This window comes from Pristiophorus japonicus, chromosome 19, assembly GCF_044704955.1.
Source record: "Pristiophorus japonicus isolate sPriJap1 chromosome 19, sPriJap1.hap1, whole genome shotgun sequence".
Taxonomy (NCBI): Eukaryota; Metazoa; Chordata; class Chondrichthyes; family Pristiophoridae; genus Pristiophorus; species Pristiophorus japonicus.
The window spans coordinates 70331082-70346095 of NC_091995.1; the positions used below are offsets into that span (position 1 = coordinate 70331082).

At 49.3% G+C, this 15014-nt stretch overlaps 1 non-coding gene across 1 annotated transcript; it reads right to left on the minus strand.

Annotated features, from left to right (window-relative positions):
* Positions 1–12425: 12425 nt before the first annotated feature.
* On the minus strand, positions 12426–12550 carry LOC139230747 (small nucleolar RNA SNORA5). Its single transcript, XR_011587978.1, has one exon. It is a non-coding gene; the product is annotated as a small nucleolar RNA SNORA5 (small nucleolar RNA).
* Positions 12551–15014: the final 2464 nt, after the last annotated feature.

Consider the following 15014-nt stretch of genomic DNA (forward strand, 5'->3'; position numbering starts at 1 on the left):
CAATCCAAGCGCTTCAACCAACGTCCTTTCAACCACCGTCTGTCCAACCTGTAACACAGACTGTAGTTCCCACATCGGATTTATCAGTCATCTGGGAACTCACTTTTAATGTGGAAGCAAGTCATCCTCCACTCTGAGCGACTGCCTATGAGGATGATTTAAAGTGGTTGGTAGAAGGATCAGAAGGAGATGAGGAGACATTTCTTCAGCCAGAGACTGGTGGGAGTCTGGAACTCACTGCCTGAAAGGATGGTGGGAGGCTGAAATCTTCATCACATTCAAAAGGGACTTGGATGTGCACCTGAAGAGCTGTAACCTACAGGGCTATGGCCAAGTGCTGGAAGGTGGGATTAGCACACCGAGACAGACATCACCTGCTGCTGGAGGGCCATCACTCGGTGAAAGATGCTCTTTGGTCTTTCTGAAACTTGCTGGTCTTCCAGAGCAAGGAGATGTCCACGTCTGCGTGTTGCAGACTGGCGCAATCCAAGATCCAGGACTACGTGCTGAGGGACGCACTTAAAATTGGTGCAGTCGCCGCAAAGGCACGGTGGGGAAGGGCCACAGTTTAAAGCCCTTCCGCCACAGTAAACCCGGGGGATGGAATCAGTATAAAACTCCCCTCGGGCTGCAATGGTAAACCCTTTGTATACATAGAGCACCGTGATCTGAAAAAACTTATGCAGTGCCATGTATAATGCAAGTTCTGTTTAGTAATGTATGTTGCAAAGAAATGTAACTGTACCCTCACTGTGTACTGCATGGTGACACATGTAATGTAACTTGATGAACATACCACAATGTATCCTGGATTGTATGAATTGTACCTTGAAATGTAAAGTAAAGAAATGTATTGAATGGAACTGCGGTCAGCATCCAAATGTACTCAACAACTTTTGAATGTATTGTGCAAATTTTTGATATGAATAAAGTATATTTTGAAATTTAAAAAAAATGCAGAAATCATGCGCAGGCATCAGAAGGAGCATGCGACAAACCTGTCCCACTCACCCCTTCCCTCAACCACTGTCTGTCCCACCTGTGACAGGGACTGTGGTTCTCGTATTGGACTGTTCAGCCACCAAAGGACTCACTTCAGGAGTGGAAGCAAGTCTTCCTCGATTCCGAGGGACTGCCTATGATGATGATGCACTTGAAGAGCCCTAACCTACAGGGGGTAGGCTAGGGAAGGTGGGATTGGGCTGGGTAGCTCTTTTCGGACCAGCACAGACACGATGGACCGAATGGCCTCCTATGCGGTAATTTTCTATGATTCGATGTTATCCAGTGTAACGCGAAATGACACGGTGCAGAGCAGATTTAAAGCTCCGGGGCTGATGGAAGACGGAACTTAGCTCACACAGAACTCTTAACAAGCAGACGGTGCTTCTTACGGAAGTTCGGACCTTTTTTTTTCATATAGTGAAGATGGGAGACGGAGCAGGGAAACCAAATCTTGGTCTCCCCCTACCACGCAGGACAGAGGGAGCCCCACCATCTCCCGCTCCAAAAATTATATAATGTTGTGTTATATTTGTTGTGTAACGTAATGAGGCGGCTCCCGCTCAGGTCTCGCAATCCTCGCCTCTTTTACATTAAACCGACTACGTACTGAGCACGGGTGTATTGATATCCAATGCTGTCTGTCATTAAGGTTTTCCCTGGATGTTTATGGGAGCACAACAGGAATAAGGATATTTCTCTCCTTTCTTTTTTCGGCTGAACGTTTAATGTATTTCCTTATTTGCATATCTCCAGCCATTCGCCAATTGGACAGCGGGTTTCTCTTTTGTTGCAAAACAAAAATAAACAGTTAAATCAAGTGCCCCCGATTAAAGTGGGGGTATAATCCAAACACTTTTCAAGTGTTCTTTTTTTCGTTTTTTTGTGGGGTTTTTTTGGGCACTAAAACACAAATATATTCAAGTGCCTCCTGTAAAAGGGGAGGGGGACACTAAATCCCGACAACAAAACAGATGAAACTTTAAAGCATATAAAATCCAATTAAAATTTGGTTGCCGGGGTCCCTCCGGCGCCCAGCTCTCGTGGAAGGCCGCGAGCGTACCGGTGGACACCGCGTGCTCCATTTTCAGCGACACCCTGGCTCGGATGTAACCGCGGAAGAGAGGCAGGCAGTCGGGCTGAACGACCCCCTCGACCGCCCGCTGCCTGGACTAGCTCCCTTGGCCGTGCCCAGGAGCAGTCCTACGAGGAGGTCCTCGGACCTACCCGCTCCCCTCCGCACAGGGTGCCCAAAGATCAGGAGTGCAACCAGAATTTGAGGAGCAGCTCCTTCAGATATTGGAACATAAGAACATAAGAATTAGGAACAGGAGTAGACCATCTAGCCCCTCGAGCCTGCTCCGCCATTCAACAAGATCATGGCTGATCTGGCCGTGGACTCAGCTCCACTTACCCGCCCGCTCCCCATAACCCTTAATTCCCTTATTGGTTAAAAATCTATCTATCTGTGATTTAAATACATTCAATGAGTTAACCTCAACTGCTTCCTTGGGCAGAGAATTCCACAGATTCACAACCCTCTGGGAGAAGAAATTCCTTCTCAACTCGGTTTTAAATTGGCTCCCACATATTTTGAGGCTGTGCCCCCTAGTTCTAGTCTCACCGACCAGTGGAAACAACCTCTCTGCCTCTATCTTGTCTATCCCTTTCATTATTTTAAATGTTTCTATAAGATCACCCCTCATCCTTCTGAACTCCAACGAGTAAAGACCCAGTCTACTCAATCTATCATCATAATGTAACCCCCTCATCTCCGGAATAAGCCCAGTGAATCGTCTCTGTACCCCCTCCAAGGCGAGTATATCCTTCCTTAAGTAAGGTGACCAAAACTGCACGCAGTACTCCAGGTGCGGCCTCACCAATACCCTGTACTGTTGCAGCAGGACCTCCCTGCTTTTGTACTCCATCCCTCTCGCAATGAAGGCCAACATTCCATTTGCCTTCCTGATTACCTGCTGCACCTGCAAACTAACTTTTTGGGATGAAATAGGAGGTGGGTGGGGTGGATTGACCCATCCACCTCCACGGAGGTGTGTGGGGGGCCTGACCCATCCACCTCCATGGCACGAACCTGGTATTGCAGTACTTCCAGGAACGGTGCAGTGGCTAAGAGCATTGGCGCAGAGTGATCCTTGATGTGTGCAAGGTGACCTCTGGCATTTGTGATTTGACAAAGAATTGGAAAGATTGGCTTCATGCACAAGGACCCCCAGGTCCCTCTGCACTGCAGAATGTTGTAATTTCACCCCATTCAAATAATATTCCCTTTTACTGTTTTTTTTTCCAAGGTGGATGACCTCACATTTTCCGACATTGTATTCCATCTGCCAAACCTTAGCCCATTCGCTTAACCTATCTAAATCTCTTTGCAGCCTCTCTGAGTCCTCTACACAACCCGCTTTCCCACTAATCTTTGTGTCATCTGCAAATTTTGTTACACTACACTCTGTCCCCTCTTCCAGGTCATCTATGTATATTGTAAACAGTTGTGGTCCCAGCATCGATCCCTGTGGCACACCACTAACCACCGATTTCCAACCCGAAAAGGACCCATTTATCCCGACTCTCTGCTTTCTGTTAGCCAGCCAATTCTCGATCCATGCTAATACATTTCCTCTGACTCCGCGTACCTTTATCTTCTGCAGTAACTTTTTGTGTGGCACCTTATCGAATGCCTTTTGGAAATCTAAATACACCACATCCATCAGTACACCTCTATCGACCATGCTCATTATATCCTCAAAGAATTCCAGTAAATTAGCTGAACATGATTTCCCCTTCATGAATCCATGTTGCGTCTGCTTGATTGCACTATTCCTATCTAGATGTCCCGCTATTTCTTCCTTCATGATAGCTTCAAGCATTTTCCCCACTACAGATGTTAAACTAACCGGCCTACAGTTACCTGCCTTTTGTCTGCCCCCTTTTTTAAACAGAGGCGATACATTAGCTAGGGCCTGCTACCTCGCAAACTCAATGTACACAGACTCTTCCAGACCGCAGAAATTACAGGCGGCCTGGGAGCACAATAACCAACTTAAAAACTTGCTTCCACTCTTAGCATGAGTTCTTAGGTGGCTGTACAGTCCAATATGAGAACCACAGTCTCTGTCACAGGTCGGACAGATACTCATTGAGGGAAAGGCTGGGCAGGGAGCCTGGTTTGCCTCACGCTCCTTTTGCTGCCTGCGCTTGAGTTCTGCATGCTCTCGGCGACGATACTCGAGGAGCTCAGCACCCTCCCGAATGCACTTGCTCCCCTTAGGGCGGTCTATGGCCAAGGACTCCCAGGTGTCTGTGGGGATGTCGCACTTTATCAGGGAGGCTTTGAGGGTGTCCTTGTAACGTTTCCTCTGCCCACCTTTGGCTCGTTTGCCTTGGATGAGTTCCGAGTAGAGCGCTTGCTTTGGGAGGCTCGTGTCTGGCATGCGAACTATGTGGCCTGCCCAGCGGAGCTGATCAATGTGGTCAGTGCTCCAATGCTGGGAATGTTGGCTTGGACGAGGACACTGATGTTGGTGCGTCTGTCCTCCCAGGGGATTTGCAGGATCTTGCGGACACACCGTTGGTGGTATTTCTCTCGCGACTTGAGGTGTCTACTGTACATGGTCCATGTCTCTGAGCCATTAAGGAGGGCGGGTATTACTACGGCCTTGTAGATCATGAGCTTGGTGACAGTTTTGTGGGACTGATCTTCAAACAAACTTTTTTTTTTATTTCAAAATATATTTTATTCATAAAAAAATCTGTACAGTACATTCAAAGGCATTTCAGTACATTTAGCTGCGGTCAGCAATCCCATACACTATTATTTGGGTGCTGACGGCAGTTCCGTTCGTTACATTTCCTTGTTTTCCAGTTCAAGTGCAATTCGGTCCAATACGGGATACCTTGTAGTACATTCAAACAAATTAAATTACATGTGTCACTATACAGTACACGGAATGGGTGACGGTACATTTACATATTTTTTTTCTTTTCTTTTCAACATGCATTTCGCAACAGACCTTGCATTGTACATGGCACTACATAGGTGTTTACAGATCATGGTGCTCCATGTACACAAAAAGTAAATTACAAATATAGCCCGAGGGGAGTTTTGTACTGATTCCTGCCCCCGGGTTTTCCGTGGCAGAAGGGCTTTAAACTGTGGCCCTTCCCCACCGTGCCTTTGCGGCGACTGCACCAATTTTAAGTGCGTCCCTCAGCACGTAATCCTGGATCTTGGATTGCGCCAGTCTGCAACACGCAGACGTAGACATCTCCTTGCTCTGGAGAACCAGCAAGTTTCGGCAAGACCAAAGAGCGTCTTTGACCGAGTTGATGGCCCTCCAGCAGCAGGTGATGTCTGTCTCGGTGTGTGTCCCTGGGAACAGCCCGTAGAGCACAGAGTCCTGTGTTACGGAGCTGCTTGGGATGAACCTCGACAGCAACCACTGCATCTCTTTCCAGACCTGCCTTGCGAAGGCGCAATCCTGAAGGAGATGGGTGACAGTCTCGTCCGCCCCGCAGCCGACTCGGGGGCACCGTGCCGTGCTGCTGAGACGTCGGCTGTGCATGAAGGCTCTGACAGGTAAGGCCCTCCTCACCGCCAACCAAGCTACGTCTTGGTGCTTGTGTGAAAGCTCTGGCGATGAGATGTTCTGCCAAACAAGTTCGACAGTCTGCTCAGGGAACCACCCGACAGGGTCCACCCTCTCCTTCTTTCGTAGGGCGTCCAGGACCTTACGTGCTGACCACTGTTTTATGGCTTTGTGGTCAAAGGGGTTTTTTGTGAAAAACTTTTCCACGAAGGACAGGTGGACAGGCATGGTCCAACTGGTGGGGGCGTTTCGCGGCAGCGTGGCTAGACCCATCCTTCGCAACACCGGGGACAGGTCGAACCTCAGCACGTAGTGACACTTGGTGTTTGCGTACCGGGGGTCTGTGCACAGCTTGATGCAGCCGCACACAAAGGTGGCCATCAGGATGAGGGCCACGTTCGGAACGTCCTTTCCTCCACTGTCCAGAGATTTGTACATTGTGTCTCTGCGGACACGGTCCATTTTGGACCTCCAGACAAAGTGGAAGACGGCTCGGGTGACTGCCGCGGCACAGGAGCGTGAGATGGGCCAGACCTGTGCCACGTGCAGCAACCCCGAGAGCACCTCACTCCTGATGACCAGGTTCTTTCCTGCCATGGAGAGGAAGCGCAGCTTCCACCATCCCAGTTTTTGTTTGACCTTGGCGATACGCTCGTCCCAGTTTTTGGCGCACGCCCCGTCCGCTCCGAAACATATTCCCAACACCTTCAGGAAATCTGGCTTGACGGTTAAGGAAATGGAGGCTCGGTCGGTCCAGTGGCCAAAGAGCATGGCCTCGCTTTTGCTGCGATTGACCTTTGCTCCCGAGGCCAGTTCAAACTGGTCGCAGATTGTGAGCAATCTGCGGACCGACTGCGGATCCGAGCAAAAGACGACGACGTCGTCCATGTACAGGGAGGTCTTGACCTGAGCGCCTCCGCTGCCTGGGATCGTCACCCCTCTAATGCCCGCATCCTTCCTGATGGACTCGGCAAAGGGCTCGATACAACACACAAACTGGACAGCCGAGAGAGGACAGCCTTGCCTGACTCCAGATCTGATCGGAAAGCTTTGAGTTTCCCACCCGTTGATTAGAACTGCACTACTGATGTCTGTGTAGAGCAGTTTGACCCAATTTCGGATGCCCTCCCCAAACCCCATTTTGGAGAGCACGTCCATCAGGTACGTGTGCGATATCCTGTCAAAGGCTTTCTCCTGGTCTAAGCTGATTAAGCAGGTGTCCACCCTCCTGTCCCGCACGTAGGCGATCGTATCTCTGAGTAGCGCGAGGCTTTCAGAGATCTTCCTGCCAGGGACAGCGCAGGTCTGGTCCGGGTGAATCACCAGCTCAAGGGCAGACTTGACCCTGTTGGCGATGACCTTTGACAGGATCTTGTAGTCCACATTGAGCAGCGAAATGGGCCGCCAGCTTTTGATTTCCTCCCTCTCCCCCTTCTGCTTGTAGATGAGGGTGACGATGCCTTTCCTCATCGATTCTGACATACTGCCAGCCAGAAGCATACCTCCGTACACTTCCAGCAGGTCTGGGCCCATCCAGTCCCACAGAGCCGAGTACAACTCGACCGGTAAGCCGTCGCTTCCGGGAGTTTTATTCGTCTCGAAGAACCGGACGGCCTTTGTTAGCTCGTCCAGAGTTAGCGGGTGGTCCAGATTCTCACGCTTGCTGTTGCCTAAGACCTCCGTGATAGACAACAGGAACGACTGGGAGGCCGCACGGGCTGTGGGCTTGACGTCGTACAGCCCGGCATAGAAGGATTTGCTGATCCTCTGCATGTCAGGCTGCGAAGACGTCACAGAACCGTCTTCTTCCTTTAGGCTGGTGATCACAGAGCTCCCCCTGTGTACCTTTTGGAAGAAGAAACGCGAACATGTCTCGTCCTGCTCGACGGAGCAGACTCTGGAGTGGAAGATGATTTTGGAGGACTCTGAGGCAAAGAGCGAGGCTTGTTGGCCCTTCACCTCTTCGACTTCCTCCGTGACATCGACCGCAACAGGAGCAGGTTTTGCATATTCGTCTGGAGTTGGGACAATTCCCTCTGACTCCCTCTCGCCTCCTGAACACCTTTGAGGATGAAGAACCTCTTGATGTTTGTCTTGATTGTTTCCCACCAGTGCATCGGGGAATCACAGAGGGGCTTTACGGTTCTTCAACCTTTGTAATCCCTCTTGAGTTCCTCAACGTTTTCCGGAGTCAACATTTTCACGTTCAGCTTCCATATCCCTCTGCCAACTTTCTGGTTTTCCTGTGGGCGACAGTCAGCCAGTAGGAGGCAGTGGTCAGAGAAGAACACCGGCGTGATGTGGGACACAAACAGGAAGTCTATTCTGGAACGGACGGACCCGTCTGGTCTCGACCAGGTGTATCTGCGCGGTGCTCCGTCTGCAGGGTTGCTGAAGACGTCGCACAGCTTGCCGTCTTTTACCGCATCCAACAGGAGTTTGGACGTGGCGTCCAGTTTGCTGTCAGCTCTGCTGGATCGTCCAGCCGCATCGATGATGCAGTTGAAGTCACCGCCCTGAATGACCGGCCTGGACATTGCCAGTAGCAGTGGGAGCTGCTGGAATAGGGCCAGCCTCTCGTTCTTATGAACTGGGGCCTAAACATTAATTAACCTGAGAAGGGAATTTTTGTACATTATGTCTGCTACGAGGAGGCGGCCGCCCACCACCTCCTTAACTTCGGTGATGGTGAAGTGGCTTCCCCGCAACAGAATGCCCAGGCCGGAAGCCCGGCTCTCATTGCCCCCTGACCATATGGATGGACCATGGGCCCACCATCGTGACCACTGCCGGTAACTGCTGAAGTGCGGCAGACCGCACTCCTGCAAGAACAGCAGGTCCGCTTTGACCTTGGCGAGGTACCCCAAGGTGGAAACACATCGCGTAGTAGATTTTATGCTACGCACGTTAATACTAACAATTTTTAAATCCATTTTAACGTTACTGTTTACAGTTACAAACATTACACTTCAAGTAAATCGTCCTTTAAGTCTGAGGTCTGCCCAGTGGCCGGTTCCGGAATACATAGGTTAATACAATAAAAGTCTACTTCACCTGGGCTGGCGTGCTCGTCATCCTCTGCCGTGGGGGTGTTTTTTTTTTACAAAATATACTTTATTCATAAAAAAAATCTGTACAGTACATTCAATGGCATTTCAGTACATTTCGCTGCGGTCAGCAATCCCATACAATACATCTGGGTGCTGACGGCAGTTCCGTTCGTTACATTTCTTGTTTTTCAGTTCACGTGCGATTCGGTACATTAAACGGTATACATTGTGGTACATACACACAAATTACATTTCATGTGCTACAATACAGTGCCCGGAATGGGTGACGGTACATTTACATTTTTCTTTTCAAACATGCATTTCGTAACACACCTTGCATTGTACATGGCACGACATTGGTGTTTACAGATGACAGATTTGGTGCTCGATGTACACAAAGAGTAAATTACAAGTACGGCCCGAGGGGAGGGTTTGGACTGATTCCTGCCCCTGGGTTTTTCGTGGCAGAAGGGCTTTAAACTGTGGCCCTTCCCCACCGTGCCTTTGCGGCAACTGCACCAATTTTTACTGCGTCCCTCAGCACGTATTCCTGGATCTTGGATTGTGCCAGTCTGCAACACGCGGATGTGGCCATCTCCTTGCTCTGGAAGACCAGCAAGTTTCGGCAAGACCAAAGAGCGTCTTTGACCGAGTTGATGGCCCTCCAGCAGCAGGTGATGTCTGTCTCGGTGTGTGTCCCTGGGAACAGCCCGTAGAGCACAGAGTCCTGTGTTACGGAGCTGCTCGGGATGAACCTCGACAGCAACCACTGCATCTCTTTCCAGACTTGCCTTCCGAAGGCGCAATCCTGAAGGAGATGGGTGACACTCTCGTCCGCCCCGCAGCCGGCCCGGGGGCACCGTGCCGTGTTGCTGAGGCGTCGGCTGTGCATGAACACTCTGACGGGTAAGGCCCTCCTCACCGCCAACCAAGCTACGTCTTGGTGCTTGTGTGTAAGCTCTGGCGATGAGACGTTCTGCCAAACAAGTTCGACAGTCTGCTCAGGGAACCACCCGACAGGGTCCACCCTCTCCTTCTTTCGTAGGGCGTCCAGGACCTTACGTGCTGACCACTGTTTGATGGCCTTGTGGTCAAAGGGGTTTCTTTTGAAAACCTTTTCCACGAAGGACAGGTGGACAGACATGGTCCAACTGGTGGGGCCGTTTCGTGGCAGCGTGGCCAGACCCATCCTTCTCAACAATGGGGACAGGTAGAACCTCAGCACGTAGTGACACTTGGTGTTTGTGTACTGGGGGGCTGTGCATAGCTTGATGCAGCCGCACACAAAGGTGGCCATCAGGATGAGGGCCACATTCGGAACGTCCTTTCCTCCACTGTCCAGAGATTTGTACATCGTGTCTCTGTGGACACAGTCCATTTTGGACCTCCAGACAAAGTGGAAGACGGCCCGGGTGACTGCCGCGGCACAGGAGCGTGAGATGGGCCAGACCTGTGCCACGTGCAGCAACACTGAGAGCACCTTACTCTTGCCTGTGATGGAAAGGGAGCACTGCTCCCAAAATGCCAGTTTCTGTTTGACCTTGGCAATGCGCTCGTCCCAGTTTTTGGCGCACGCCCCGTCCGCTCCGAACCATATTCCCAACACCTTCAGGAAATCTGGCTTGACGGTGAAGGGAATGGAGGCTCGGTCGGTCCAGTTGCCAAAGAGCATGGCCTCGCTCTTGCTGCGATTGACCTTTGCTCCCGAGGCCAGTTCAAACTGGTCGCAGATTGTGAGCAATCTGCGGACCGACTGCGGATCCGAGCAAAAGATGGCCACGTCGTCCACGTATAGGGAGGTCTTGACCTGAGCGCCTCCGCTGCCTGGGATCGTCACCCCTCTAATGCTCGCAAACTTCCTGATGGACACAGCAAAGGGCTCGATACAACACACAAACAAGACAGACTAGAGAGGACAGCCTTGCCTGACTCCAGAGCTGTTCGTAAAGCTTTCAGTTTCCCATTCGTTGATTAGAACTGCGCTACTGATGTCTCTGTGGAGCAGTTGGATCCAATTGCGGATACCCTCCCCAACCCCATTTTGGAGAGCACGTCCATCAGGTACGTGTGCGATATCCTGTCAAAGGCCTTCTCCTGTCTAAGCTGATTAATCAGGTGTCCACCCTCCTGTCCCACATGTAGGCGATTGTATCCCTGAGTAGCGCGAGGCTATCAGAGATCTTCCTGCCGGGGACAGCGCAGGTCTGGTCCGGGTGAATCACCAGCTCAAGAGCAGACTTGACCCTGTTGGCGATGACCTTTGACAGGATCTTGTAGTCCACATTGAGCAGCGAAATGGGCCGCCAGTTTTTGATTTCCTCCCTCTCCCCCTTCTGCTTGTAGATGAGGGTGATGATGCCTTTCCTCATCGATTCTGACATACTGCCAGCCAGAAGCATACCTCCGTACACTTCCAGCAGGTCCGGGCCCATCCAGTCCCACAGAGCCGAGTACAACTCGACCGCTAAGCCGTCGCTTCCGGGAGCACCGTGATCTGTAAACACCAATGTAGTGCCATGTATAATGCAAGTTCTGTTGCATAATGCACGCTGGAAACAAATGTAACTGTACCCTCACTGTGTACTGTATGGTGACACATGTAATGTAACTTGATGAACGTACCACAATGTATCCTGGATTGTATGAATCGTACCTTGAAATGTAAAGTAAAGAAATGTATTGAACGGAACTGCGGTCAGCATCCAAATGTAATGTATGGAATTGCTGACCGCATCCAAATGTACTGAACTGCTTTCCAATGTATTGTGCAAATTTTTATATGAATAAAGTATATTTTAAAATGAAAAAAAACTATTTTCCAATGTATTGTGAAAATTTATATGAATAAAGTATTTTTGGGAAAAAGAAGTATCTCAGCCCAGGTGCAGTAGATCTGTTCTCTGTCACCGTGTGTCGACAAGAACAGGCCCCAGCACTGCGACCAGCATAACGGACTGTTCATTGAAATGGGACTTTGAACTGTACTCTTTTCAATTTAAAATTGGTTTAAAGAAGTGCATCTACTAACGTACATAGTTTAAAATCAATTGCGTGATGCGTTTCCATGCCCCTCAGACTTATGTATCAGAAAATGTCAAAAAGAAATGTACTTGTAAAGCTTTCTGTAAATTAAGTATCAAGTACCGCATTTAAAGTTGTACAGTGTTATATGTAATGTATTTTATGGATTGTATTGAACTGAATTTGGACAAATATTGAATTGTATTGTACTGAATTTTGACGGTATTAAAATGTAATTTGACAACGTTTCATCAATAAAGTATATTTTGGAAAAAAAACCATAGGATCAATAGTTGGAGCGGGAGATGGTGGGGCTCTCTCTACCCTGCGAGATGGGAGAGACCACACATTTGTGTAATCTGTCCTCATAACTTAACCCTTGAAAGTCCAGTATTGTTCTAGTAAACTTGCACTGCAGTCCCTCTAAGACCAATATATCCCTCCTTGGGGCAGGTGCCCAGAACTGCTCACAGTACTCCAGGTGTGGTCTAACCAGAGTTTCGTATCACTCCAGCATAACTTCTACCCCCTTGTACTCTGGTCCTCTAGATAGGGGCAGGAAAGTTGTGGGTTCAAGCCCCACTCCAGAACTTGAGTGCAAAAATCTAGGCTGACACTCCAGTGCAGTGCCGAGGGAATGCTGCTCTGTCGGAGGTGCCATCTTTCTGATGTGACGTTAAACCGATGTGAATGAGAAGTCTGCCCTCTCAGGTGGCGCTATTTCGAAGAAGAGCAGGGGAGTTCTCCCCAGTGTCCTGGCCAAAATTTATCCCTGAACTAACATCACATAAACAGAGATTATCTGGTCACATTGTTGTTTGTGGGACAAATTGGCTGTTGTGTTTCCTACATTACAACAGTGACTGCACTCCAAAAGTACTTCATTGACTGTAACGTACTTTGGGATGTCAGGTGCTCGTTAAAGGTGCTATATAAATGCAAGTCTTTCAGTGGGCAAATGAGATACAGGCAGACTCGCCACCTCTGTTGGATTGATGTGGAACTGGAAACTTGTCGGCAAAGGAGGGTGAGGACACCTGTTGGAAGAGCATGGAACTGCAACACATTGGCACTGCTGCAAAGTTCGCTGCAGTTTCTTTGGAAAAAATAAATCCTTACTTTACTTACATAATTGTTATTAAAAAGAATAATTCGTATCTTCAGGAAATAGTCAATATACAATAAAGTATTGTGCAGTAAAGATGAGAGGCATTTAATCAGGAAATATCTGCTTGTTCACCAATTGGAGCAGGTGAATTGCTGAATTGAAAAAGCTCAAATTGATTTAAACCCCCGATTGATTAAAATACAAATCTTAACAATCAAAATGGAATAAAAAGCTAGCATCAGTAACGGTGACCATGAAACTATCGAATTGTCGCAAAAACCCTAAAACAAAATGCAAAAATACAACAGCCCAGGGTGGGATTGATCGAATCCCGACCCTTCGGCCAATGGGAACAGTCTCTCTCCTCTGTCCAGATCCCTGATGATTTTGAACACCTCCATCAAATCTCTTCTCACTCTGCTGCAAGGAGAACAACCCCAGCTTCTCCAGTCTATCCACGTAACTGAAGTCCCTCGTCCCTGGAACCATTCTGGTAAATCTTTTCTGCGCCCTCTCTAAGTCCTTCACATCCTTCCGAAAGTGCGATGCCCAGAATTGGACACGGTGCTTCAGTTGTAGCTGAAACAATGTTTTATGAAGATTAATCATTACTTCTTTGCTTTTGTGCTCTGTGGGGCTGATTTTGATGAACTTACCGTCCACTGCCGCTGACATTGCTCTGCTCGAACCGCCCAGTGCCACTTTCGACATGGCCTGGAGCGGGGGAGGGGAGAGCCGCCGGGAAGCCCCCGCCGATGTCAGCGGATCACCGGGGCATGTAAGTGGACTCCCGCCCGCCGAGGTGCCTGATTGGTGCGGGCGACTGTCGGCGGCAGAACGGCGGTGGACCGGTGCGGAGGCTGCTCTGTCCTCAACGGTAAGTGTCAAGATCCTGTAAAAAAGGTAAGTGGGAATGGTTTAAATTTATTTCTTTACAGGGACTTGCCTCATCTACGTCATCGTCTGAGCGAGGGACTACATTTGGAGATACTACATTTAATCCCCAGAGACGCAGAGTGCCCACAGCACTTGCTCTACCCTCAAGGCTTCCGTAATCAGCATCTGCGAAGAAATGCTCGGTCACTCGGCCAGGAAACACCAAGACTGGTTCGACCAGAACGACCGAGATCCAGGAGCTAATTATCCACAAGCGCATGTCATTTCTGAACTTGAAACAATAACCCAACACGAGAGCAAGAAAGTAGCTCTACAGGCGGCTGAAGGCCGAGGTTCAACAAACAACCCGTTACCTAAAGAAAGATGGTGGCTGGAGAAAGCGCAGGAGATCCAGCAGTTAGGCGACAACCACGACGTGCGAGGATTCTTCAGCGCAGTCAAGACCACCTGTAAGGTGGTAAAAAGTACACTTGAGTAAGAAGCATAAGGGAATAGGAGGTTCTGAGGAATTGGGAGTTCCTCTGTCTTATGGTATGGATTGTAATATTGACTGATTATTTAAAACTCGCTTATGTATGTAAAGCACGCTTATGCATTCACTTACATTGGGTTAAGAAGAGGGAAGCAGCAATGCCTGATGGTTAATGAACCATCATCAGTAGCCAACAATGCATTGACCCTTAGCACAGACTGATAGAAGATGAAAACATACACTCAGTACTGAAACACAAGGGCAGTGGAGAGTCAACAGCCTAGAAAGACAGCATACCCTGGGAAGCAAGGTCACTCAACACGTCATGAGAAACTGAGGCAAAGTTGAACACATTCCAGAAGGGTGACACCATGGGAGATGGACAAGTGGAGGAGGACCACTCAGAGCCAGTCTGAGCAGTCGGCCAATCGGTGGTTTTGTAGGAGCGTCGCACAAATCGAAAAATCATATAACTCTGCTTGTAGAACTCTTGTAATTTGAAGTGTTCATCGGAACATTTCCTGAGCATGTTCGAATAATAATCCAGTTAACTGAGGTTTAGTCTGCGTGATTCCGTGGTCGCTATACAATACGGGCGGGTGTCGATTCCTTATCGCAGGGAGTCCACGTTGAGGAAGAGAAGAACACCACCTACGGCCCAAGCACCCAAGGCCCACCCCACTGCTGGCCAAGAACGGGGAGGTACTCATCAACGACAGTGAGGCAGTCAGGTCCCGCTGGAAGGAGCACTTCGAAGATCTCCTTAACCGGGACTCTGCCTTCGACGTGAGTGTTGTCGACTCCATCCCGCAGCATGCGACCCACCACCATCTCAGCCCGGCACGAGGTTGAAAAGGCCA